The sequence below is a fragment of the Empidonax traillii genome, unplaced genomic scaffold (genome assembly GCF_003031625.1).
Source record: "Empidonax traillii isolate 1590-97213 ecotype Southwest subspecies unplaced genomic scaffold, ASM303162v1 scaffold13:size3042203, whole genome shotgun sequence".
Taxonomy (NCBI): Eukaryota; Metazoa; Chordata; class Aves; order Passeriformes; family Tyrannidae; genus Empidonax; species Empidonax traillii.
In genome coordinates this window covers 1,499,545-1,524,787 of record NW_020955206.1, presented here as the reverse complement: position 1 = coordinate 1,524,787, position 25,243 = coordinate 1,499,545, and the positions used below count along the sequence as shown (strand labels likewise).

The 25,243-nt window shown below is 42.9% G+C and overlaps 1 long non-coding RNA gene across 1 annotated transcript in view; it reads left to right on the top strand.

The window, feature by feature from the left end:
- LOC114060854 overlaps positions 1–15,440 on the top strand; it is a 51,333-nt gene extending 35,893 nt beyond the window's left edge. The window contains exon 4 of the long non-coding RNA XR_003571989.1: positions 14,233–15,440. This is a non-coding gene — a long non-coding RNA (uncharacterized LOC114060854). The remainder of the gene's footprint in view (positions 1–14,232) is intronic.
- The last annotated feature ends 9,803 nt before the right edge of the window (positions 15,441–25,243 follow it).

Here is a 25,243-nt window from a genome sequence, read left to right as displayed (position 1 = left end):
CAATAAAACTCTCTGCCTCCTTGCCAGGCCCAGAAGAAAAAAGACCTGCCTTCAAACTCCTGGCCATGTACTTGCCTCATGTTTTAGCATTGCTAAGAAACTACCAGAATATCACCTGCATACAAAACCAGTGTGTTCTTCAACATATTTTCTTATTTCTTCCCCATCCCATTAGCAGCATATTAGTCTTGGGCTGGGCTGCAGGATACTCCTCTTTTTATACCAGTCCAGCAGACTCCACAGCACAAACAGGGAAGTGATTTGGCCAGAGGTGTTGTTCTTTCCTCTGGAGGCACCACCAGTTGTACTGTGTGTTGGCCTAACCTTTGAAAAGAGTTTTGGACAGAAATGGCACGTTGAGGTTGGTTGTTGCTTTCTGTGCCAGTGCTGAAGGTGGTGATTGCCCTGCAGAGCAGTGCATCATGCTGGATTCATTTAGTGTGTGTTCTGCACCCTGTGGGCTGTGATTCATTCGCTGCTCTGCGACGTGCTTTTTGGAATCCCACTCCAGCAGTGACTTTCTGACATGCGGTTCAAATCCTCATTTGGTTTAAGCCCCTGCTTTTATTACAGTGAGGAGATCTGGGTACGGCTTCAGACTGCTGAAAATTTCCAAGGACTGCGTCCCAACCAGTATCACTTTCCAATTTCATTCCCCTCAAGAAATTCTGTCAACAGCTTCTCCCAATTCCATTAATCTTGTGTTTTACCATCTTAAAGCCTCCCATTCTCTCAACTCCCTTAAAGATGTGACCAGTGTTTCTCCTTGAGTGCTGACAATTACTTTCTCATTCTTACGTGGAGCTGCTCTCCCCACTAAGAACCACATGCAGTTTTCAATAATACCTATTCATCAGTAATGTATATAGTGAGCCAGGTCTGGATTTCCACACGGAGGTACTGATGTGTTTTACATACCTTTCCTTTCTCAAAAGGGATTTTCTGTCTCTGAACCCTAAATATGAGAAGCATTTTTCAAATTCTTTGACAGAATGCTTTTAACATATCAGCAGGGTTAATAAATCTTTCCAATTTGTTCTGTTCACTTTTATTCATAGTGAAGTATTGATCAGGAACAAGCAGAGATTGTGAGGACAGTTCTCAAATGAAAGTGATCTATGGTGCTACCAGGACACTGATACAAATGGTTTCACTTGGAGCTGTGCACCTTTAGCCCTGAGGATTTGCTCTCAGCAGCAAGGAAACCAGAAAGAGATCATTCAACCCCACCAGACCACCAACCTGTCAGTGCTCTCTGCATCAAGTTTTCAGATTTGCTTTTCTTCACCCCTTTTTCACTGTGGTGCTCTTGAATAACACAAGCACTTTATGTCTCCAAAATGGAAGAAGTTGATGGGGTCCAAGTGACTGATTGAAATTAAGGATGGGGTGACATAGGGCACAATAATACTGATGTCAGCTGGAAACTCTATTTCACCTTCTGTCCATGCCTCAGGTCTGGAATATCCAGGGAGTAATCCCTGCATTATATGATTTACTCTGTGGCTATCTCTGTGAACTCTTTAGAGGTACCTTATGGCTGTGCAACAATTAAATCAGTTTCTCCTCAGACAGAGAGAGAGACATCTTTGTTCCTATGGGATTTGGGTAAAAGATTATTTGTGAATCCTGAGAAAGCTCATGCTCATGGGTGGTCCATGGGATGGCCTTTGGAGCAGCACAGTGAACTGGGACTGTCACATGCACAGACTTAAGCACAGTGTTCACAGAGACCCTCTGGCAGCTCGTTGGATGAAGAAACCTAAAAGTGTGTGATGGGAACCAGGAACAGGTCTCTGTAAAACACAACACTGAGCAGGAAATCAACATAAAATAAGAGGACAAGGAAGTTCAAGTTTCACAACATAGTTGAGAGCTTCCTCTGGAAGAAACAGCAAAGAAATGTTCAAATAAGAGATTTAATTCAAAAATTCTTCATTTGCAGCATTTTCAGCTACATCAGACCTGAAGTTCCTCTACTGTTTCCCCTCTTGCTCTGAGGGATTAGAAAAGTGGGCAGAAAAGAACAAATAAAATAAAGAAACAAACAAATCAAACAAACAAACAAAAAAAATCAACAAATCCTTTAGAAAGGGGTAGTCCAAAAGGACAAAAGGGGGGAAAAATGAAAGAGCCAACACTGATGAAAATCTGAGCTATTGCTGACAAACAGCAAATCACTCATTTTTTGCAAGTGTAAATTAATATTGGGAAAATGAACTCTTGGGTTGTATGTGGGGGTGACATCCAAGAGACAACTGCTCTTCTGTGGTCAGGTCACACCACACCACCTGCTGCCCCCTGTTACCAGCAAAGTGTTGCCTGATTCTGTGATATTTGAAGGAGTCACCAGGATAAACAACAGCCAAAACCAAAGGGAAATTGGAAAGCTGAAAGCTAATTTATCCTAATCAGAAACAAGGAATAATTTAATTTGGAAAAGACCTCTAAGATAATTGAGTACCTCAGTTTTGATAAAACACCAGGTAGGGATATTACCTTACAAATATTAGTGGAAAAAATAGACAATTCTTGTGGAAATGTCTCAATACTTCGAATCCTTTCATGAGGATGGGATGGAAGGAGTGTTGGTGATGAGGTCCATGATAGGAAGGGACAAGATGCTGTTCTGAGAGGAGGAATTCAGTCTAAATGTCAGAAATACGAGGAGATAACTCGGATTGTGGATAATCTTCTTAAATACTGGTGAGAGATCTCTCTCATTTAGGCATTTTAAACCAGCCAGTGCCATAGGGAATTATCCTTAATTAGCAAACAAACTGCCTAGATGACCTAATTGATTTTCCCTTTGGAGTTTCCACGACTCTGTAATTCTGTGATTTTTTTTTTTTTCTGTTGGTCTTCATATGAAAAAGTTTCTCAACACATCATTGGGTATTTTTGTTGATTTCTTTGTTCTGTCTGGTCATTGGAATTCCTGTTCAAAATTTTGGTGACACGTTGTGCTTTTGTCAGCCTTGGCAGGGAGGCAGGGACGGGGCATGTGATCCACCAGGGAGAACAGAATGTCAAAAGGCAGTTGTGGCACGACAAGAGTCGGCAAAAGTCTGGAATCGGGAGTCTATTTTTAGCAGCTGAAGATTGTTCCAAGGTTAAAGGAACATACAATTCTGGGGGAAGGTGGAGGGAATATTTGCCCTCCCTGGAGGGAATCCAAGAGGATTGCAGAATAAGAGGTCAGAGGAGCAAGGGGAGGGGTGGGCTATCTGTGACACAGCTGTTTTGGAAAACAAAAAGCAAAAAAAAAAAAAAAGAGTTGGGTGGTAATTCCTTATGTCGTATCCCACTGAAGGATTTTACAGTGGTGGAGTGGAACAAATGTACAGTCATATTTAAAGCATCAGACCACCTACATCTTAACAGATCCGCAAATTGACGTTAATGAAGCCATTTATGTTTGAAAAAAAAAAATTTAAATTCAGCTGGAAAAATAAAATGAATGCTGAAACACTGGCTGGCTTGTTCAAACCAGCTTTCTAAAGTGGTATTTGATATGTTTGCTGGAGAAAGGAGCAGAAAAGACAAAGCTGTCCAAGGAAGATGTATCTCAGGCAATACTTCCCTTCAGCCTCTTCCCAATCAAGAGTGGAAGACTCCAGGTTATAACAGTGACAAGTGTTGATGCACAAAAAGAGAAACAGCAGTTTATATTTTTGACAGGAAAAAAAAAAAAAAAAAAAAAAAAGAACATTTGGGCAGTGGAGGATCCTTTTGGAGTCATTTCCTGGAGATGAAAATTGCTAATGCAGCAAGATTTGTTCACTGCAAATTAGTGAAGCCTAAACTGGTGAAACAACGTGATTTTTAATTTTTAAGAGGTATTTGCAAACAGCATAAACCTTGTATGGATTTTCTCTTGTGTTTATTTAGAAAATTGAAAGTACAGTAATTTTTTTCTTGTGAGACTATTCTATTGCCTCACTTTTTCACGAGGACAGGTAGCAACTCAAAATTTGAAGCAGGAAAAGGCACAGGAGCTGCCTAATTTTACTGCATTTTTCTTTGCCCTGAAGTTTTCTCCAAGGAAATGCAGAGTGAATGATTGAGCTACATCTAAAAACAAACCAGTGTGTGTATTCCAGTGTGTGCACAAGTCAAACTGCTTTTCATGCAGGTTAAGAACGTGCTCAGGATTATTTCCTTTCACCTGCCAGTCCACAGTTACTCACACAAGCCTTGGATGTGCATAAGGGTCTTTCAAAGGTTGTCCTCTGTGTTTGAGGATAGAGCAGAAAGCCAATATTGTTCGTTTGAGGGCTATTTTTAATGGCTGCATACAGAGAGCTCTCTAGAGTTGCCATAAATATCCTGTTTGCTTTCTTTGTTTCTCTTTCATTTGGCTCCCTTGGTATCAACCACACTATTCTTCCTAAAGCGCTTTACTATATCCCCGCTGCTCCCTTTGGAGGAGAAAATCAGGGAAACACATTTGCAGGGGGAAAGGTGTATTTATTCAGCAAAGGAGGAACTTTTAAAAATAGTTAAATCAATTTAGAGCAAACTTTCAGCGGCGAACGCTCACCTTTGGACAGAGATCAAGAATGGAAACTCTCAGACCAGAAGGAATTCGCGCAGGATGTAACGAGGGATGAAAAAAATGTGAGTGGATCTGGGGGGTGCCAGGACTGACACAGAGCCAGGTCACCCCGAGTGCCAGGGAAAGTGCTGCCTGCTCTCCCCTCTCACGCAGCACACAAAGGTCTAACATTTCGCTGAGAGTGTGAAGTGCAAATCCAAGTGCCCACAAGGATTAATTTACGTGTCCAAGCGGGGAGCTGGGCTGAAACAATGAGGCTCAGCCCCATATCACACGAGTGCACAAATGCACACACAGGCATCTGAGTGCCTGCAGAGCGTTTTCTTGTTGCTAAAGGCACGTGTGATGTTGGGCTCGTTATGGTGAGGCACGTGAAATCAGATCCTTCTTTCTTCCTGCTCAGCTCTGCCTTTCTGCTGAGTGTCAGAAAAGCAGATTGCATTTGTTCAACCTTCAGCATTGGAGCTGAAGTTTATTTCCATCTTCCTTCTATTTTTTTTTCTTTTGAAATTCTTACTTGCCTCATTCAGAAGCTCTTGCAAGAGGGAAATTCTCTTACTGCAGGAAAGCACTTAGGTGCTGGAATAGAGGGTTATTTTATTTTTTCAATAAAGCAGATGTTACATTTCTGACCTTTTCCCATGCCCATTCTCCAGGCTGGCATGTGCAGACTCCAGGAACTCCACAGACTGCTGTCCCTCACACCTGGGCTGAGAGCCTGCCCTCACCAGGAGAGCTTTGCATCACACCCCTCAACAAGCTGGGGAAAATGCCTTCCAGCAGCTCCTCTCACCTCATAAAAGCCAGAGTGTGAATTGCCGGCACATGTGGGAGACTCTGCAGGCTTCAGGGACACTGAATCTCTCCTGTTCTCCCACCAAGCCCTCAGCAAATCCCTCCCATTGCCATTTAGCAGCACCCTCCCCTCCTTGGGTGCTCCTCTCCCTCCCCTGCTCCCACATGTTGCTGGGAACTTGCTGGGAACATGGGACAAGAGGATCAGTCCCAGCTTCCTATGGCTGTACATAATTTTCACTGGGCCTGCAGCCTCCTGACCATCAACCAAGAGGCTTTTAGGGCCATCCTCAGCACAAGTGCCTGAGATAGGGATCTGCAGAGAGAAGGCAGCTGTGGCTGCCCCATACTTGGAATTGTTCCAGGCCAGGTTAGTTCGGGCTTGAAGCAACCTGGGATAGCGGAAGGTGTCCCTGCCCATGGCAAGGGGATGGAATGAGATGAGCTTTAAGGTCCCTTCCAATCCAAACTGTTGTAGGATTCAATTGCTTTATGTCTCATCTGGAAAACCAGCAATTGTAGTACAAGAACATACAGCAGTGAAGGAAAGGCACAACACAGTCAAGGCCATGTCAGATGTTTGTGCTCCTCAAGGATCAATAGCACCTGCCTCCCTGGAGGAAAATCCAGGGGAATTGTAGATGCCTTTGTAGCCTTGTCTGCCTTATTAGGTTAAAGGACTCCTGCTTTGGCCTTTTCTTGGGGGTATCCAGTTGCCTTTGCCCAGCAGGAGCTGAGGTATGCTGAATTAAGATGATATATTCCATGGACAGGTGCAGAATGGAATAATTTCTTCAGACAGGAGATAAAAACAAGGCAGTTAGAAAGCTTATCCTGTGCTACAGAATAATCACTGGATACCTGGGAGATATTTTTTATTGTATATGTTTTTAAAGTTCAATGTACGTGTTCAAGGTTGGCTTGCACAGTGTGTTCCCAAGGCAGAGGTCTGTGGGTCCCAATAATAGTTCCACATATCTGCACGCCCTTTTTTGTTCGGGATGGACAGGCAATGAAAGGATGACATTGCTTGGATTTTTTCTACATTCAGATGTGAGGAATGTCAGACTCCAGGTCTTGTAAAATACAATGCCATGGCTGCCTTTAACATGATGCCTGTTAAGGGAGGTGAATCCTGGAGGGCTGAGTGTTACTGTCCTGCCTGCAGGAGGGAGAAAGAGGAAGCAGGGAAGGAGGAAAAAGAGGGACAAATTCTGAGGATATCATGAGCTTGGTATTTTATGGCTTCAGAGGACAGTAAAGAATCAGACCTGGCCTACATCATCTTGATCAGATATCCTAGTCCCTGGCCTGGATGTCCCCAGAAAGGGAGAGGATGAAAAAGCCACTGTCAGCTCCTGGCTGTGGATAGCAGGAGATGCTGGTGCTCCTTGGGGGCTGAGGGCATCTGCTGCTTGGGAAACTTTGGAGTTTTCTAAAGAGTGAAGATCCCCTGAGGGCTGTGGCAGCTTGGTGGGAAGGACCATGCTGCTGCAGGGGCGTCAGATGGCCAAACAGGAGCATTTCTGATAGCTAAACACACTGGATGGCTTGGTAAGAGATGCCACCACAACCTAAATTGCAGCAGAGAGGTTTGCTCACTACAGTCCCCACGAGGAAGGCTGGCAGACACTCACGGGCATCCACCCATTGCACCTGTGTGGGAAAGGCTCCCACCCCAGATATTTTACCCCACCAGTGAAACCACCCCTGGCAAACCACGGGCATCCACGAGACAAAAAGCAAAACTTCTGAGTTGTCAGCACTGCTGCTGGTGGCTCACAGTGAAATCTGGGCAGAGCGTGGTGTGTTTACACATGGTACGTGAGTGAAAACACGTCTTTGTGTCCCCCCAAAGCCATTAATGCTCTGAGGAGTCAGCAGATGAACTGCAGTGGTTAAACTCATTAACATCAGGTTAACTCCCATTGTGAAGCTCCTGGCTCAACATCAGAGGGCAATAAAACACCAAGAGCAACATGATGACTGTTATGATCAGGAAATTTGGGACATGTGTCATTAGAGGGAACAAACAGGGCAGCAGAGGTGTCTGGCAGTAACGCTGCTGAGTGTTCACTGCCACTCGCTCCCCCTCCATGTTCCTCTTATGCCCTTTATCAGCTTCCTCCGATGTTGGGTGCAAACAAAGTCTGGCCCTTACCTGAGGGTCAGAGAGATGAGAGACAGTGTTAGACAGGATATTCCCAGCATTTTCAATGCTTCCTCTTTGGTGCGTTGTGAATGTCTGACTGACATGGCCAAGCGAAAGTGCTGTGGGTTCCCGCGGGACCCGTGTGGCTGTAAAACTCACAAACATAATAATAACAAAGTCATAAATTCTGACCTGTGGTACAGTCCGAGTCGAATAACAGCTCCCCAGCTGTGGAATATGTGCCCTTGTTGTGTGAAGGTGGCAGACCCAGGGGTAAAGTTCACCTCGTATTTGTCAGGTTGTGTAGAGCCAGGCCCGTTTAATGATCTGAAAGCAGCCAAAAGCCCCAGCAGCAGGACAGATGCCCAACTGTGTTTTGAGTCTGTTATGATTTACTGAATATTTTGTGAGGAGAGAAAGCTTAAAAAAATAGATGATGAGGGACAGATAACAGAGCTGGGGCAGCAAGTGGTGGAGATGGGCTTATCCCCTTCAAAACACAGGTTTTTTTATCTTCAGAGCTTTACCCTCAATGCCTTCAGGGCATGAGGACTGAATGCAGCCCAAGAGGAGGGATGCAATAACCCACAGATGTTTCTGATTCTTTCTGCAATGATTTCTTCCCAGCCAAAGCCAGAAAACTTTGAAAGACATTAGGAAAGCTCCAGACCTTGCAGAAAGGCAAGGAGCTGCACTGGGCTAATATTAGGGAAGCCTGACAGAGTGATGAGCTAATTTAGAGTAGAAAGAGTTTGACAGATGGAAAACCCCCAAGAACCCCAGGCCTGCCTTTGAGATGTGCTGAGATGGGTTGGTAGGAGGGAGGTGCACATAGGAGAGGTCAAGGAGAAAGCTTGTCGGGGTCAGCCATCCTCAGGAGTGGATTTTCCAAGGGAAAGGGGCTTGGGACATGACTTCTTCATCTCCCCTTTGCCTCTGTCAGACTGGGACCGTGTCCACCTCGAGACTCAGTGACAAGCAGAGCGGGCTGCGCGCCATCCGGAGAAGGAAGGACGAGATGATTTGTTTTTGTGTGTGTTTTTCTTTCCATGTCTGCTACTTGGAAGGAAACATGTCTGCTTTTAGAGAACAATGCTGCCCAGGGCCGTGGGAGTGAGTTACTGATGTGTGCAATCCTAACCCAGACCCCGTTCCCAGGCCAGCCCTGGGCCACGCTCAGCTGTGCTCCGGCCCCTTGCACAGTGTTAAATGCTAAGTGAGGAGTGCTGGGGCAATTTGGAAGTGCAACCCCTTCCTCCCTTCTTGGGGAGGACTTGTTGTCAAGAGGGATGTTCTGGGGCTTGTTGAGCAACCCCCAAATCCGTGGTCTGCAACCTGTGACCTGGTCTCCTACCACTAATTCTTCCTCTCCTTCTTACCCCAAATGCTTTCTCTGGACTTTTCTTATAGCTATTTCTTCTCTTTTCCTCCATCCATATGCCAGTGGACTGATGAGGACAATAAGATGGGGATAGGACAGCCACCAACCACCTTCCTCCTCTGAAACCGAGACTTAAGTCAGATCTCCTCTTCTTGAGACAGCAAAACACTCTTGGAAGTTGTGAAACTCCATTCCACGTCTCTATTGATCACTCCAAGTGCTTCATATTATCATTCTCTAAAATCTGCCTTTGGAAGCAGAGAGGGCTCCATGGGTTTTTACAACCTCCAGTAAGGTCACGTTTTGTTCTGGTGCTCTCCACACACCAAATTTTGAGTGGAATTTGGGCTACAACCTGCTAACTCCACTTGTAAAGGCTATTTGCTCTGTCTCAGGGGTACAAACCAGCATTTTAAGGATTCCCAGCCAGCTTTCTCCAAACTGACCGAAAGCATTTGGCATAAATTAGGGAACATTCAGAAAGGCTGTAATTTCTACCTATGTCTGAGCAGCGCAGGACTGGAAGCAGGAGGTGCTACACAGGAGTCAAATACTATGAATTTGGAGTTATTGAGGTGAAGGGAATCAAAAGAACAGCAAAGATGCCTTTGGCAGGGTTTAGGGCACTACCCATGATCTCCAGACAAGCACTGAAGTGAGAAAATGCATTCCAGCAACAGGGACTAGCCAGGACTTCACTTATTTTATAGCATTTCTCATCACCTCGTAGCTCCCTGTACATTGCGGTCCTTTGAGTCCAGCAGTGCCCAGAGGTGGGAAGGCTGTGGAGGGAGGTTGTCCTCTCTCCCACCAAAATAAAGCCCTTTTGGGGTCCTTTACAGTGATCCTTAAGGTCTACAAATCACCATTAATACAAACTGTTGCCCTGGCACTTCAGGGAGTGCTCAAACAAGGCGCCTTAACACACACCCCGTGATCGCCCGCCACTTCTCCCGCCGCCCGCCTTCCCAATCCCGGCCATGGCAGCGTTGAATGGGACCTTAGTTTTAAGGATAAACACATCCATCACAAAGCTGTTTGGCATACACTGGCGCTGGCACTCTCATCCCCTCCATGAAACCCCTTTTGAGGACTCTCTGTCCATCTCTGATCCAGTTTCCACTCCCCAACCCGCTTTTTCCAACGCTCCCCAAGCAAAATCCCGCAGTTTACCAGGAACGGGAAGACATGCAGGAAAACAAGGGCCACTTTAACCCCTATTTTAAAGCTATAGATCCCTCCTGGTTTGGTATATTTAGTTTGGGCACAGTTCTGAAACAAAAGGTACAAAGGAGCCAAGTTGTTGGGGCAGGGGGAGGGAAGAGAGTTGGTTTGATTTTGAGAGCCTTGGAAGATCATTAAAATTTCATAACAGGCAGGAAAAAAAAAAGGGTTGTTTGCTTATAAGGTCTCTAGTGTTTAAAGAGCTCGAGACAAAACTGCCGAGCAGTATATTCCAGTTTATCCTGTGGAATAGGAAGGAATGGCCCCAGACGTAATTACAAGTAAGTAGTGCAGCGAGAGAGGGGAAAAAGCTCAGGAAATCTGATGTCTAAGAGCATTTTTTTTCGCCGCTGTTTAATCAGTTTGCCCGGTTGGTTGTTTGTGGGGCTTTTTTTTTTTTTTTTCCAACCTGCCTCTGTTATAAGGTATTGGCTCCTTCGATGGGGAATGGATGGGGATGGGGATAATTCTTGTTGCTGAAATTTGGGGGCGGCTTAAAGCAAAGGCAGGGAACGAGGGTGAAATGTGAAGTGTGTTTTGCGAGTTTACGGAGCTGCAAGTCCGAGTGTGGGGGTTTCAGCAGTGGTCTTGCTGCTTTTGGGCTTTTAATCCAACGAGCAACATGAGAGAGATTTTTACAAAAGCAGGGAAATGATATCTCATTAATATTTCTACCTAGAAAAAAAAATAAAAATAAAAAAATAAAGAAGGGAATAATAACATTGGTGGTTCTAAAGCAGCAGGGAGATGATGATGAATGTTAGGCTGTATATGAAAACTATACAAAGCTGTATGGTTTTCAAAAAATATGTGCTATTTCTGTTCTTGAGCTTCACTCTTTAAAAATACATTACCATTGAAATGGAATTTTAGAAGAGAAAAACAACGTTGGCAAAATATTTCTCTGAAACACAGAAGTCCTGATCTGAAAAACAAAATTGGTCGTAAATCATGAAACACATTAAAGCCACAAAATGTATAGAAATTTAACTCTATAAAATATTCTTCTCAGAGCAAAATAACATTTCAAACCAGTGCATTATACTGATACGAACTCTAATAAAGGGATTATATTCCTGAAAAGAGTGCAGATATCAGTTCCATTTTAAAATCACAGAACAGTACTTTAAAAAAATCATTAATAGTGAAAACCATTTTATATATTACATCATACTTATTTAGGTACAGAAGAAACTAATTTCATTATATCTTATATTTATATTTTATTATAAACCTACTTTCAGTTGTCTGTAATTTGTACAACATCACTATATTTAATGGTATAGTTCTTGAAGAAAAAGATATATATCTCTTAATTTTCTATTTTGTTTTACCAAAAAAAAAGACTCCTAGAAAAAATAATCTAACTTATAACTTCCTGTAGTTAAAACCTAAGTAACCTTTAAGCTGAACACAAAGAAAACACATTGAATTATTTCTTGAAAATGCATATTTTCTGGCCGATTTAATGAGTATAGCATGTTATTCTTCCTCTGTGTATACCTAATATGCACACACTGTACCCATAATAACAGCTTTGTAATTGGAGGAAGCATTTTTAAAAGTGCATAACTGAATTTAAAGTGAAGTCCTATTATCTCTTGTGGCATTTGTGCTTCTAAAATCATTAAGTACAGTAAATTGGTCCTCTGATTCAAAATGCTCATCCCACAAGGAGAATTAATGTTATTCTATTAGGATATCATTTTCTCATTATTTTTCTATTTGCTGGAGAAAGATCAGCTCCCTTACTTTTCAGCTTTTACCTGCACGAGGATACAAATAAACCACTGAGATTGTTTCTGTGGATTGTACATATGTGAACTCACATTTTAAGAAGTTTCCCAGATAGGAGCCCGATCCAAGGCATGTCAAATTTAATGAGTCATTTCTATCTGCTGCAGAGGGATTTGGAGCCGAACACTGGTCTCCTTACAAATTGGAGGCTGAACTTTCATGAGAACATGAATTTAATCATTTTGCAAAATCAGGAATAGTTACCATGGAGTAGTTTAGATTGTAGTCGGAGAGTGCAGTTTGTTCTGATAATGATATTTTCCTCCATGTACTTTGGCCTAATCAGTGGCTTTGTGGCCAACATGTGTCAGCTTATTTCTCACCCTTGTGTTAATAAAACACTGTGCTTTAAAGTTTGTTTAGAAAAACATAAAAAATTTTTAACCTGTCTCTGACTTCACTATTTTTCAGAAATAGACAATGACATTACTCATATATGAGTCCATTCCACATTTCAATAATTAACAGAGTAGCCTGTAATCTCATTACCTCAATTAGAAAATGGAGAAGTCTGAGGGCTTGCAGGAATTTCTGGAGTCAGTGAAGGTTCAAATGCTTTTTGCCTCCTTTTCTCTCTTGCTTTTATACTTTTTATCCGTTGCGTTGCGTGAGCCTTTCCACAAAGCTTTCATTGGGAGCAGGGAGGAGGGCCTGAAAAGGGTCAGCTTAGTCTAAACAGGGTATGGAAACAAGGACTATGTTGTCACATCAGGTTTGCTCAACACTTAAAATCCAACTTGGGTCTCCATGTCCTGCCATAATGCAAATGAGAATGTTCTTGCTGGGAACATGTCATTCCCGTGAACGCTCAGGGCTGTCATGCAAAGCTCGTGGGAGCGAGGCTGCAGCAAGTCCTCCTGATTTAAGAGCTATTACTGATGCTGCTATTATTACTTTCCAGGGGTACAGCAGGGATTCACAACCTCGGTTCTCAACCTTTCCCTTATTCCTACAAGGAAAGGAGGGAAGTGGCAAGGCTCCCAGCTAGACACATTTGTCGTCCCAGTATGTAGGAATAATTGGAGCAAGGCTCATGTTGTGGACTTTCACTCTTAAAAGGAACCTCCTTCCGATGGTTTTTCTGACAGACGGCTTTAAAAATGCAACTCTTGTTTAAATGTGCCAAGAAAGAATCCGGGGGGGGGGGGGGGGGGGGCAGTTTTTTGCACATGCTACAGATAATGAAGATTTTGAGCCCAGAAATCTTCTGAGCTTTGACAGCCTCGACAGTTGGGGGTACACAGAGGGTCTTATCACTGGTTGTGAAAGGAGAGCTGGCACTGTATCATTCATTTCCCCGATCACCTGATTTGTTCCCCATAACTTCCCAAGTTACATGAGCCATCCCAAAAAAACATTGTAAGAGATGGTTAAGGATCAAGCTTGCATGGGATAAGTGAAAAGTTGGATTCTACTTAATTCCTGATCTTTATATGCATTTGTGCAAGCAAAATTCACAGGTGCCCAGTGCAAAGAGTGCAAAGGAGACTAGAAGTGCCAGAGCCAAAGTGGGGTGGGTCATTCCCAATACCTCGTACCACTGACTTCCCACTCTACTCCCACCCCCACAGAGAAATCTTTGCTGGCTCAGGGATGCAGTTTGCAACCTCTCTGCTCCAACACTTGTAAACAAAGGCCTTTTTATATCTGGGGTTTCATATTCAGAAGAAAATGATCTCTGGCCATAAAAAACATCTTTTTGTAGCTCTGTTAAGGGCAGACCAGCCAACTGTTCAGCATGGTATGGAAATGCTTCCTGCAAGCTTGGAGCGATAGGTATGTCATTTTTCTTCCTTTTGTATTGATCCTGACCCAGCCATGATGTTCTTTCTGGAGGGTGGCAACTCACAAAATACCAAACATCTGAATTTTTTCGTAGTTAAGAAAATGGTTCCTGCACAAACTTTTTCAGTGTGATGCTTGGGGATTGTTCTGTGCAGGGCCAGGAGTTGGACTCAGCGATCCTTCCATTTTGGAGTATTCTGTTGATTCTGTGATCTGCCAAAACCCTTAAACTCTCCGAAATTGCCCTCAGCACTGGGGTTGTTATCACAGCTCCAGCACCCCTGGAGAGGATGAAGCTCCTTATCCTTCACACAGACCCTGTCTGCAGCAGAGGCAGGACAGGGTTGAAGTGGATAAATGAGGTTGTAATAGGTTGGGGAGCAGCTGTAAAACCCAAAACTCGGCAGAGAGGCAGCTGCCCTTTCCTACTGCCAGTGAAGTCTCCTCCTTCTGACAGTTTGCTGAAAGGACATCCATTGTGTGTTACTTAGCACATCTGGGAATTTATTGCGAGCTGATGCTTTCTGTTTTCTATCTCAGTGACACAAAAAGAAGATGTGGAAGAGCAATTCATCCCAGATCTCTGACTCCACGCTGCATCCAAATGTGGTAAAACCCTGGAAAGCACTGACGTAGGAGAGCCCTGCTTGTCCCAGCCTGATCCTGAATGACACTGACACCCATCGACTCTTCCCTGTAACAGATGCTTAGGAAAAGTATGAGAATTGGAATAAATGGTAGGGAGAAAAAAAGGAGGCTGATTTCCAAAATACACTCCTTAAATGCAGGGCACTGGCATGTGTGGCAGGGCTGGAACACAGCACTGACCAGATTCCTCACGTTTCCTGACTTTACTACCCTACTCAGTATGAAGAAAGGGAAAGAATAAAGAGCTCTCAGGCAGGAATAAAGGTCAAATCTCAGCTTCTCAAACTCAATAAAGGATCAAGGAGGGGTTGTGTGTGGCAGAGAGAATTTCCCTGGTAATCTCCTGACCCTCCTGTTCTCCCCACCCAGCAGTTGCACTGGAAGATGGCTGTGTTATAGCACAATATAGGGATTTTCCAGCCAGAGAGCAGGTTGTGAGCACAGGGCATCTGCATCTCAACGCCTTCCCTGCCCTTTACCTCAGTTAGCCCTTTGCAATAGGCTGCAATGAAATCATGTTCCCAACAGCAAGAACACAAAATAACTCATGATGTGCCTCAAACTGTGAGAAAAGAGTATCTGATCCTGCCCAAACACAGACCTGCTCACTTCAAAGGGGGCAATATTTAGATTGTAATCAACATAGCCTTTAATTCCCTTTTCTGGCCCAAATTTTCCCTTCTGTGCATATTTGCTCAGCCACTGCCCATCAAGAAAATCTGCACTGAGTGATGAGAAAGGTGGGGAACACTTGGATCTGAGCAGTGCTCCAAGGCAATGCCTGTATCCCAGGAACCATCCAAGGGCTACAAGCCCTGACACCCCAAGACCAAGGATTTTCTCCTGGCTCATTTTATTTATAACCACCAACTTTGGGCAGGGCTGGTGACAATCCAGATTTCTGTATTTTCCACAACACTTCCTGAATTAAAGCTCTTTCCCATGTAAGCGAGCAAAGGAACTTCCTCCCTATCTCAGGAATGGGGAAATGTGAGCAAAGAACCAAATTGAAGTCTCAAAGTGTGATCTATAACTCCCAGGAGGCATAAGAAATCCCTTTTGCCATCTTTTTGCTGACTTCAGAATCTCAGAACGACCAGTTGGGCAGAATGAAATTTCTTCAGTTCTCAGATACTGAGATAAATATTTAATAAATAATCAAATTAAAGCCGAATGTTGTTTGTATTTTTTTTCCTTAGGTCAGCATCTGTAGCTTCTCGTGCTGTTATTTCTGAAACAGCTTTATTAACTTATTACAAAAGCAGGCATTTGTTATGCAGCAAATCTAAGTTTCACAGTCAATGGGTGTTTTGTGGCCTGGGAAAAAGTAAACATAAACTGAAAAAGTCACTTGTGCCTATTCTTGTTGTGGCCCAATAAGAATTAATATCAGATGTGTAAATGGTGAAATTCCTTGAAGGAAATGCATCTCCTTTGTTGAGGGACTGTTAGCTAAAAACACCAGAGCCCAGGATGATGTAATAGCCAGACGTCTGCAGACTTTAGGAACAATTGTCATTTATTTCCAGGAATAAGAGGAATTTTTTTTTCTACTTCTCTTCCCACATCACTCATCCTAGCAGGGAAAGATGCTTTCCAAGGCATTTCAGCAGTCACTAATGACATAGTTCTGTGTGGGTCACTCTACTCAAAAGATAGATTAGGATATAGTGTCAAACGAGGGAAGAACTGAGAAGAAGTTGTGATATGAGAAAGGAGACAGACTGATGAGTCCACCCTCATGATAGGACTTAATTATTCAGGGGCTGAAGATGAAAGTTGACTGTGATGAGATGCCAAAAATCCATCTGGAAGTACATGGCTGAGTGAGAAAACATCAGGTAAAATGCAGGACAGAAAAATGTCAAATTATGTACATGGGTGAGAGCACATTGGAAATCCTCTAAACTAACTCTGTTACACTCTAAACTAACTCTAGTCATTGAGGAGAGGTAGATCCATGATAGTGATTATCTAGTGAAATAGTTTGCATTTGTAGCTCGCAAGAAAGGACTGAAAGGGAGGGGGGAAAGGGAGAGAAAAAGAGAGAGAGAAGGTGTTATTTTATAAATCTTTGCTGCATCTCCACCTGGAATACCTGAAATCTTCCAGCTACTGAAGGAACCAGTCAAAGTGAAACAGGCTTAGAGGATGGCACCAAGGATAATTAAAGACTTTGTCTTCAGTGTGAGAACCATTAAATAGACTATGTGTCTTCAACCAGAAAAGATGACTGAGAGGATGTGATGGAGTTCTCAGGAAATGTGAATGACAAGGAGAGAATAGCAAGCAGCTGTTTGACAGTTTTTCTTCCAATACAAAAACTCAGAAGCATGAAACAAAGCTGGTAGCTGGCAGTTTAAACCAAGAAGGAGCAATCCTTGACACCATGCTTCATCATCTTGTGGAACTCCATGCCACAGGATACTGAGAGTGCTAAAAGTTTACTGGATGCATTCAGGAAAGAAAAACTCATCAGAGGTTTTTAAAATCCGTCTGGGTTTTGTATTAAACAGAAAGACTCCACGTCTGGTTGAGAAAGTGCCTGAGCCAGAAACCACTGTAGGTTGGGCAAGCATTTTGGGGGAAGTATTACTGCAGAACTGACCTACATTCATGCTCCTTCCTGGGCTCTCACTACTGTTGCAGATAGGAGTTTATTTGGCATGGGCTTCCAGCCTGACCTGCTAAAGCTGTTCATATCTTCTTGGGAGCCTAGACTTCCAAGTGATAAGTAATTCCAGACAAATGCATTCCTTATGTTCTCTCTTAAATGTAATAATAATGTTAACTATTAAGTCAGGTGATGACAAGCCAACACAGAGCGACCTCAGGTCTTGGGCTTCTTCTTTCCCAGTTCTTGGTTTCCTTTGGCCTGTATTAAGGTGACCCAGAGCAACCCACAGCTGCTGCAGGGGCACATCCACATGGGTGGACATCAACTCCCTCTGCCAGTCTTGGCACCACAGAGCTTTGCAGAGCAACCAATAAAGAAGGGGTTGTAGCCAAGGCACAGCAGAACACCAACAAGGGTGATGTGGTGTCCAGGCCCACTTTGGCTTTGCATCTGAATATCACAGGAGCAATGCTCAGATCTCTCCAGTCAAGGAGATGCCCAGATTTCCTCCTCCTACCAAACAACTCCAGGGTGCTGATACAGCAGCTGGAACTCAGAGAGTTTTAGAAGGGGAGAAAGTTAGTTTAAAAGCACTGCTTCTGGCTCTGAACTAGCAGAAGACCTCCATAAGAGATATTCACAATCTTGTGACCAGCTACTCCAGCTTTAATTGCCTGGCCAGAAAGTCTGAAACAGCTCTGATGGTTTCTGGGCAAATATATCTGTGTTTTAGTGAAGCATTTGATAATCTCATAAAATCTTACTTGAAAGATTGACTCAATCTGGCCTGGATAGAAGTACTTGTCTGTGGTCTCTGCATTGGCTGAAATACCATAAACTAAGATAAATTTTGACATGTCAGGTTTGAGGAGATGAAGGAGGTGCTGCTTGGAGAGGAAAATGCTCTAAGCCTGAGTTTATCTCATTTCTTCATTAATAAACCAGGAGAAACAGCAAACAAAATGTGCATTGAGTTCGCAGATGGGTGGAATCACTTGGGAAAAACACTGGAGCTGAATTTTTGGCAAACCCTCAACAACTCAGGCTAAGTCACCTTGAGCAGAAAAAGTCTATGTGCATGTAGGGGTGTTTGTGACTATCAAAGGGGAGCACATCTGATCTCTCCTGGCTGTAGGATATGGCACTGGAAAACTGGTCATTTATGGAGACTCCAAAAAGAGAGATGAAGCTGAATCAGCCAGAGAGAGGAGCTTTCCAAAGTGTGTTAGCGGTGATCATCTAATTTTTTTAATGCTGTCCATTCAGAGGACCTCAGCAAGGTATCAACCACACAGAGAGAGCTCTAGGAGGAAGGAGGAAAGGAGAAAGCAAAATAATAATTTTTAAAAAAAGTAATAAAAATAATGAGGGGCCAAAGGAGAACTGACTTAGGAGAAAAGATTAAAATATCTAAATATGGTCAAGTTGGCCAAATTATGACTAAGAGAGGATAAAATAACTGTCTGCATGTATATGAGAGCTGTAAACCACTAGGAAAGGAAAGACATTTTTGATTGGCATAAGAAGAAATTTCAGAGAAATCCCATTATACTAAACAAAGGAAAATGTTGAATGAATGAATAACAGGAATTGTTTCTAATGGTAAATTTGACCAGAATTTGAAAAACATTTTATATAAATTGATCTGAACAAAACATCAAGGAGATGTGAGAAAGCTGCTTGGATCTCAGTTCTTAAACATATTGGCTTCTAGTTCTTCCTGTAGCAAAGCAAGAAACAAGAACAATTGACAGAAACTCAATGAAAAGGGTTTGGCTCTCTTTGTTTTCTGGTGCAGGAAACCAACGATTTTCGAAAGTTCTGCCAATGGTCTCGTTGTTAAAAATGTAGTGAGTGTATCCAGCAAGCTCTCAGTCACAAAAGAACATGGGTTTCTGAGAGCTCATGGCTGAGTCCTCTCTTCTTCCAGAGTTTCAGAATATTTCCCAGCAAACCCTGCCAGAAACCCACCATCGGCGTGCTGCGAAAACACAAGGTGTGATGAAAGAAGGAAGGAGCATAACTTACATTCCCAGCACAAACATCAGGTGGTATAGGACAAGCTGGTCCAGATCCAGTTTCCTTGAAGTGGCTTTTGACCACAATTCTCAGGGAGGTGCCCAAATGTGGGCACCAATTCCCATGTTGTCTTTGTGGTACGCCCAAACCACAGGGGGAGTCCATATGTACTAGGGTATGTCCAGTTTGACATGACCACACGGCCCAGCTCTCCTATTGGAAGCTGTTTAGAGCTGGCAGGAGGCAACATAACATGGAATTCCTACCTGGGACTGGTACCCATGTTCCTTTCACAAAACCTCTTCCATCCATGGAGGCAGAGAGCAAGTCGTTCCAACCCCAGTGTGACCATCTAATCGAGGTGTCCGTGGTGGGTTTTCTTCCATGCAGCAGATTGAATCCTAGAATCCTGGAATCAATAGTTTGAGTTGGAAGGGACCTTAAAGGTCATCTAGTCCAACCCCCTGCAATAAGGAGGGACAGAAATCATAGAATCACAGACTGGTTTGGGTCAGAAGGGACCTTAAAGATCACCTTGTTCCAGCTCCCTGCCATGGGCAGGGACACCTTCCACTAGACCAGGTTGCTCAGTGCCCCATCCAACCTGACACCCTCAATAAGACCCATTTGTTCAGAGCTCTGTCCAACCTGGCCCTGGATGTTTCCAGGGATGGGGCACAGAGAGGTTTTCAACAAACCTGTTGTGCCATGATTTGATTTTGGCCATGAACAAGTGAAAGTAGATTTTTAGCACAGACATGTTGGATTAAAAAAAAAGCAGATGGGCAAATGAGACCCTGGAACCCTCCAGGACCTTTCGATAATGTCAGCAAGATCAAGGCTTTACTTTGAGAACCTTGAGTTTCTAAGTCCCTTCTTGCTTCTGGAATCCTCTCTTTGGTCTTAAATGATGTGATTCTCCAAAGAACTTGAAGACTGAGCATTTCCAGTGAAGCTTAAGCAGGAAAGGAGGAAGTTCTCCTCACCTTTTTGAATCACTGCACAGTTTGTGCCACTTCATTACCACCTTACAAAAGCTGTGCTCTTAAATCAGGTCTCTATCAAATCCCTGGATTGTTGCGAGCTAATCAAATGCATAGGGGTGCCTGGCATCACTTCAATAATATGGATTGTATCAAGACTCAGGATTTTCATATTTCAAAGAATGTTATGATTTTTAAAATCACAAACAGGGCTGTATTTCTGCACAGCCCCATGCTGTGTGCTGCATTATCCACTTAGACTCACATTACAAAAATAAGCTGTAAACACTTTTGATGAAAGGGTTGGACACTTCGTTTACACCCTGAGAATGGACTTTTGTTTTAATGCCCAATTTCACTTTGGTATTTAACCTTTCCCCTCTGTTTTACATATATTCTGTCATTTCGTTCCAGCTTTCTATTTATTTATCTTTGTGCAGGGAAGGGAAAAAAAGGAAATAATATTTTTCAAAAAAAAAAGGATAAGTAAATACATTTACAAAAAAAGTGTTCACTCAGCTCTTAGCTAAATGTATGCAGCAAACCAGAGTCTGTTTACCCTGTGAGTGTTTTAACTGGGGTCTTAGATGCTTTCCACTGACCACGAATGAACATCAGCTAAAAGCAAAATGAGAAACCTTTTAGCTGTCAAGACATTAATTAAAGTTTAATTAGCTCCTGTTTGCACAGTGCTTTGAAGATGTGAAAGCGTTTTGGAAATCCTGTGCGGATTAAGGCCTGCACTGGCTACTCCTGGAGTAGTTTTTGGCATCAGAAATATCCAATATGGAATCAGAGCTTACTGCATCACATCGAGGCCTTGCTGTCTAATGCCTATCCAGGGTTGTGATGGCAACACAGAAGAAACACACATCTTGGCAGCTCCATAAAAGCAGGTTTTTTCATATATTTTTTTAAAGGCTGGAATCCACCCTAGCTGGCTTGGGCTTTCCCACAAATTAAATCTTCCCTCAAGGACACACTGTGCCAGAAGAACTCAGTGCAAGCACCAAGTCTCCCATTGAATAGTCCAAAACATCTCAGCAAGGATGAGATCTTCATCACAAGGTCCAGCTTCTCAGGTACCTTGTTCAAGGAAGCCCATCCTAAAGGCAACTAAAATAGAGCAAAGGATGAATTTTGGGATTACTTGGTGCCCTTTGCTCTCTGAGCAACGACTCAATAGTGGTCAGAAATATTGGCAAAATTATTTCCTCCAGGAGGGAGAGAGGAAACAATATTTTTTATGGATTTTATTGCTCTTTGTAGGCACTGTGGCAGAAGCAAATGTGAAAGGAGAGCTTTGAAGCAAGGAAACAAGCAAGCTGGATGGATATTTATGGCAGTATCTCCTGCCAGCTCTGAGGAACAGAGTGTGAGAAAGAAAATGTAAAAAGTGGGGTGGTGGACAGTGGTGCTAAGAGGAGGTGGCTGGAGAGGTGGGTGCTTGGTCATGGGAGAGAGAGACATGAGTGTGCCATGTGAGCTGAGTGAAAAGGGAGAATAATCACCTTGGGATGAGCTAGATACAGAAGAGGAAACCAACAAATGTGATTTCTAGAGAGAGTTTCCATAGATTTCTGATAATCATCTGAACTCTTCTGACATTTTCCTGAACCACCAAATTCTCCCCCTTCCCCTCCCCCCTTTTTTTTGATGTTTAGCCATCACTAATTAATTGTAAATGAGCCCCTTGGCTTCCTTTTCTCCCAGACCTTCAAACTGCCCAGGCACGATTAAACAGTAAAAAATGTCACAGGATTCACAGAGAGAGAGAATAATAGTGAAATCTGTTCCTCATTTTTTTTTATATTTCATATGGGATGCGAACCGTTTACTCCATAGTAATTGCAGATGTTAGACTGGGACTGTAATAATGTAGCTGGCAATAACTATTGCTTCACCACAAAAAGCTTCCCAGTAGCATTAAAAAGACAACAGAAACAATAGTTTCAACACATTCATCTGTACTGGTATTCTGGAAGCACTCAAGCTACTGATTTATCATGTAAACTTTTGCTGGTGTACGTAGGAACTCCAAATATTTTCTCATGCTGTTGTTGAAGAGATGACAATCTCAGATTCGATCATGTAATCGCTCAAATTTGCAGACAAGATATGCCTTCCCATGGATTAAAACCTCTCTAATTTCTCTCTAATATATACCAGAAAACATTCACTTTAATTTTTCCTTTGTTTTTCTTTTTTGTTTGTTTGTTTGTTTGTTTGTTTAGCATTTGTGCTTTCTGCTTTCTTTGCCTATTTCAACTTGACGTAGTGGGTGATAATTTTGAATTAATATATAAAATTTTCTGCTGTCCTTAAAAAAGCTTTTTCAGCCTCCTGGCCTTTGAACTGTCCTGCATAACATGAATATAGGGGATACACAAAGCAAATACACCCCATATTGACCCTTCCAAGCTGGGTGGATGCTCTTATCAGACATTTTCACGTGCAAGGCAAGACCAGGCGAGTATCACGGTGCCTTCAAAGTGCCCCATTTTTGTCACAGATGTTTTGCATAAATAAATGGTGTCATCCAGGCTGATTAAATCAATACATCTGTATCAACTTGCAGTTCCTGACAGCGTGTTCCAGAGGATATCTTCTGCTCCCACTGTACCCTTTGAAATTTTGGAGAGAAACAAATAATAATAATAAAACCTTGTTTTTCCCAGGTTAACTTTTCATCTTTATCTAAGGATAACAGTGGCTGAGCTGATTGCGGTGGAGGAAAACAACACACGGATAATGCGGATGAAGCCATTTCAGCTCAAGGTTATCCATCTGGTGGGACTGGAAACCACAGGAGCAGAGCTCAGTTCCACTGTCACCAGATCCCTGAGCTGGAATGTTCTTCTACTACAATTTAGGTTTTCCAGCCATTCCGTTCTAATCCAACTCCCATACAGAGAAGCCTCATTTTCTTTCCATCCATTGTTGCATATTTGCGTGTTTGGTACAGTAGTGTGAGATTAGGAAATTTCAATTTGAAAAAGGGCCTGGGGCTGTGGTTTCTGGTTGTGTTCACATTGCAAGGAGGTCACTTCTCCACTGATACTTGCTGAAAGTAATGAGATTTGTAGCATGCCAGTAATAATATCACATTGTATATCTGCTTTGTGTGTCTGGATATCTTCAGAGCTTCTATCTCTCATGTGTGTGTGTTTAGTCATGGTATTAACAGTGTGAGATCAGGACTGGGAACTGGAATTTTAGGGACTTTACAACTACCAGGGGGAAAAACCCCCAGAGATAATGTTCACAGTTTTGTATTTTAATTAATAGCAAGTAAACGGATGAGTAACGTATGGCAGAAATGTTTGCGCAGAGGACAGACTCCCTTTAGGATTTAAAGATCACATTCTCCTCTGGCTGCTCATTTCTGCCTCACTTCCTGGGTTTACATCATTTATGGAGCATTTCATGAGCTGGTGTTAATATGTCAAGGGGTATCTGTGCCATCCTCGGGTGCAGAACGTAAACTGATCCACCCAAACTCAACACAAGCCACTACTGGGCTGAAATATGAACCCTGATGCCAATTATGATGATTAGACTTATTTTTATATGTGACTGTGCTTGGTCTGGGTTTAAGAATAGCCAGCCCTACATGCTGAGGCTACATACACAATTATGTTGATGACGATTAGACATAAACATGAATAAACTCAGGACGTAGCACAGCAAGGCATAAACACTCAGGAAAAAAACCCCACAATATTAACACTACCTCTGGCTCTTACACATTTTTGGTGTTAGGTACTGCCAGGGCCCAATTTTACCAAGTGAAAAAGATCTTCTTGGAATTGAAATAGACAGGATAAAAGTACTAATAGTTAGGATTTCTTAGCATCATCCTCCCACAGCTCTTTTTAAGTGGTTCTCAGGGTCATCATCAGAGACAGCATCCAAGCACCTTTCATAGAAAACTAAAAGCAACATAATGCAATAAAAGAGCAAAAATCTAGGAAAGGATGAGGCAGAAAGTGTGTCTTCTCTCTCTCTCCAAAAATCTGGTGTTTTATGGGTAGCTGGAATATTTCTTCCTTCATTATCTGCATCTTGGCTTGGCTTATCTTCAAGCCCCAAGTTTTACAGAAATGTATCTCTGTATCACTCTGACCTTCCAAACACATCAGTCTGGCTAGGAAATCCAGAGAATTTCTGGCATTGAGGGTACTGACTCACTCATTGTTCCTGTTCATTGTCAGTTCAGGAATTTCCTCTGGTTTGGTTGGAAAGAAAAAAATCCATCCAACGGCAGTTGTTGGTATTTTGCTGTTGTTTGCCAGGAGTCTAAACCCCAAAATATTTTCTCTTCTCAACAGCATCATGTTTCTGATTAATCAGGGTCAACTCTTCTTTTTCTCTCTTGACCTCTGGTAGTGACCCCAATGTTCCTTTTAATTTCCTTGATCTATTTGCAACATTCCCAGCCAGGTCTCTGGAGTGTTGAAGACTGAAAGTAATTTCCAAACACCTTCAGTTGTATTCTGGTTCCAGTTAAACTGGTCTGAATCAGGGCTCACTCTGCAGTAATCACTGGGCAAATGGATGTGGGAGCCAAACCACAGTTTATAACATTAAGGATTATGCTTTTCCAGGGGAAAAAGACAGCTTTCACAAAATCCCTGTGGGATTTGCCCTGCCTTCCTAATCCAGATCTCTCCTTGTCTTCCTCATCAGCAGAATGTTCCTCTGTGTGGAGGTGTTTTCCCAGCTCTCTTGGTCAAAGGATACAAAGAGAGAAGGGTTGTGTTGGATGGAGCACAGCCACGGGATGCTGGATCTGCTCCTGCATCTCTGGGTGACTTCATCCAGCCTCTTCCCTGTGAATCCCAGACTGACAACAGGGGCTATTTTTGAGATGTTTCTGGGGGAAAGGATGGAGCTGGACTTCCCATTCTCACCAAGATGGAAATACAGTGAAGGAATAACTACCACCTTCACTTATTAAAGGACATATTTCAGGCGGGATATCACCCAGGTAACCATGCCTACTCCTAAGGATCCATTCTGATAGATGTCTGCTCTTTCCATGGACTTGCTTCTGGGAGATATAAATTCCATCAGAGATGAGTTCGAGCTATGAAGTTCGAAGAGGCTGCTGTGCCTGAGCTTTCAGGGCTGTGCTCGGGACCTCAGGAGCCAGATACAGCTCAGTGGGCTGAGGGGAACAGGCTTTGACACAGAGGGTTTCTACACAGGGAGGCCCTGAGGATGGATTTGGCCTTGAAAAAGTAACTGTAATATATTTACAGCATAATGTTTATAACGGGCT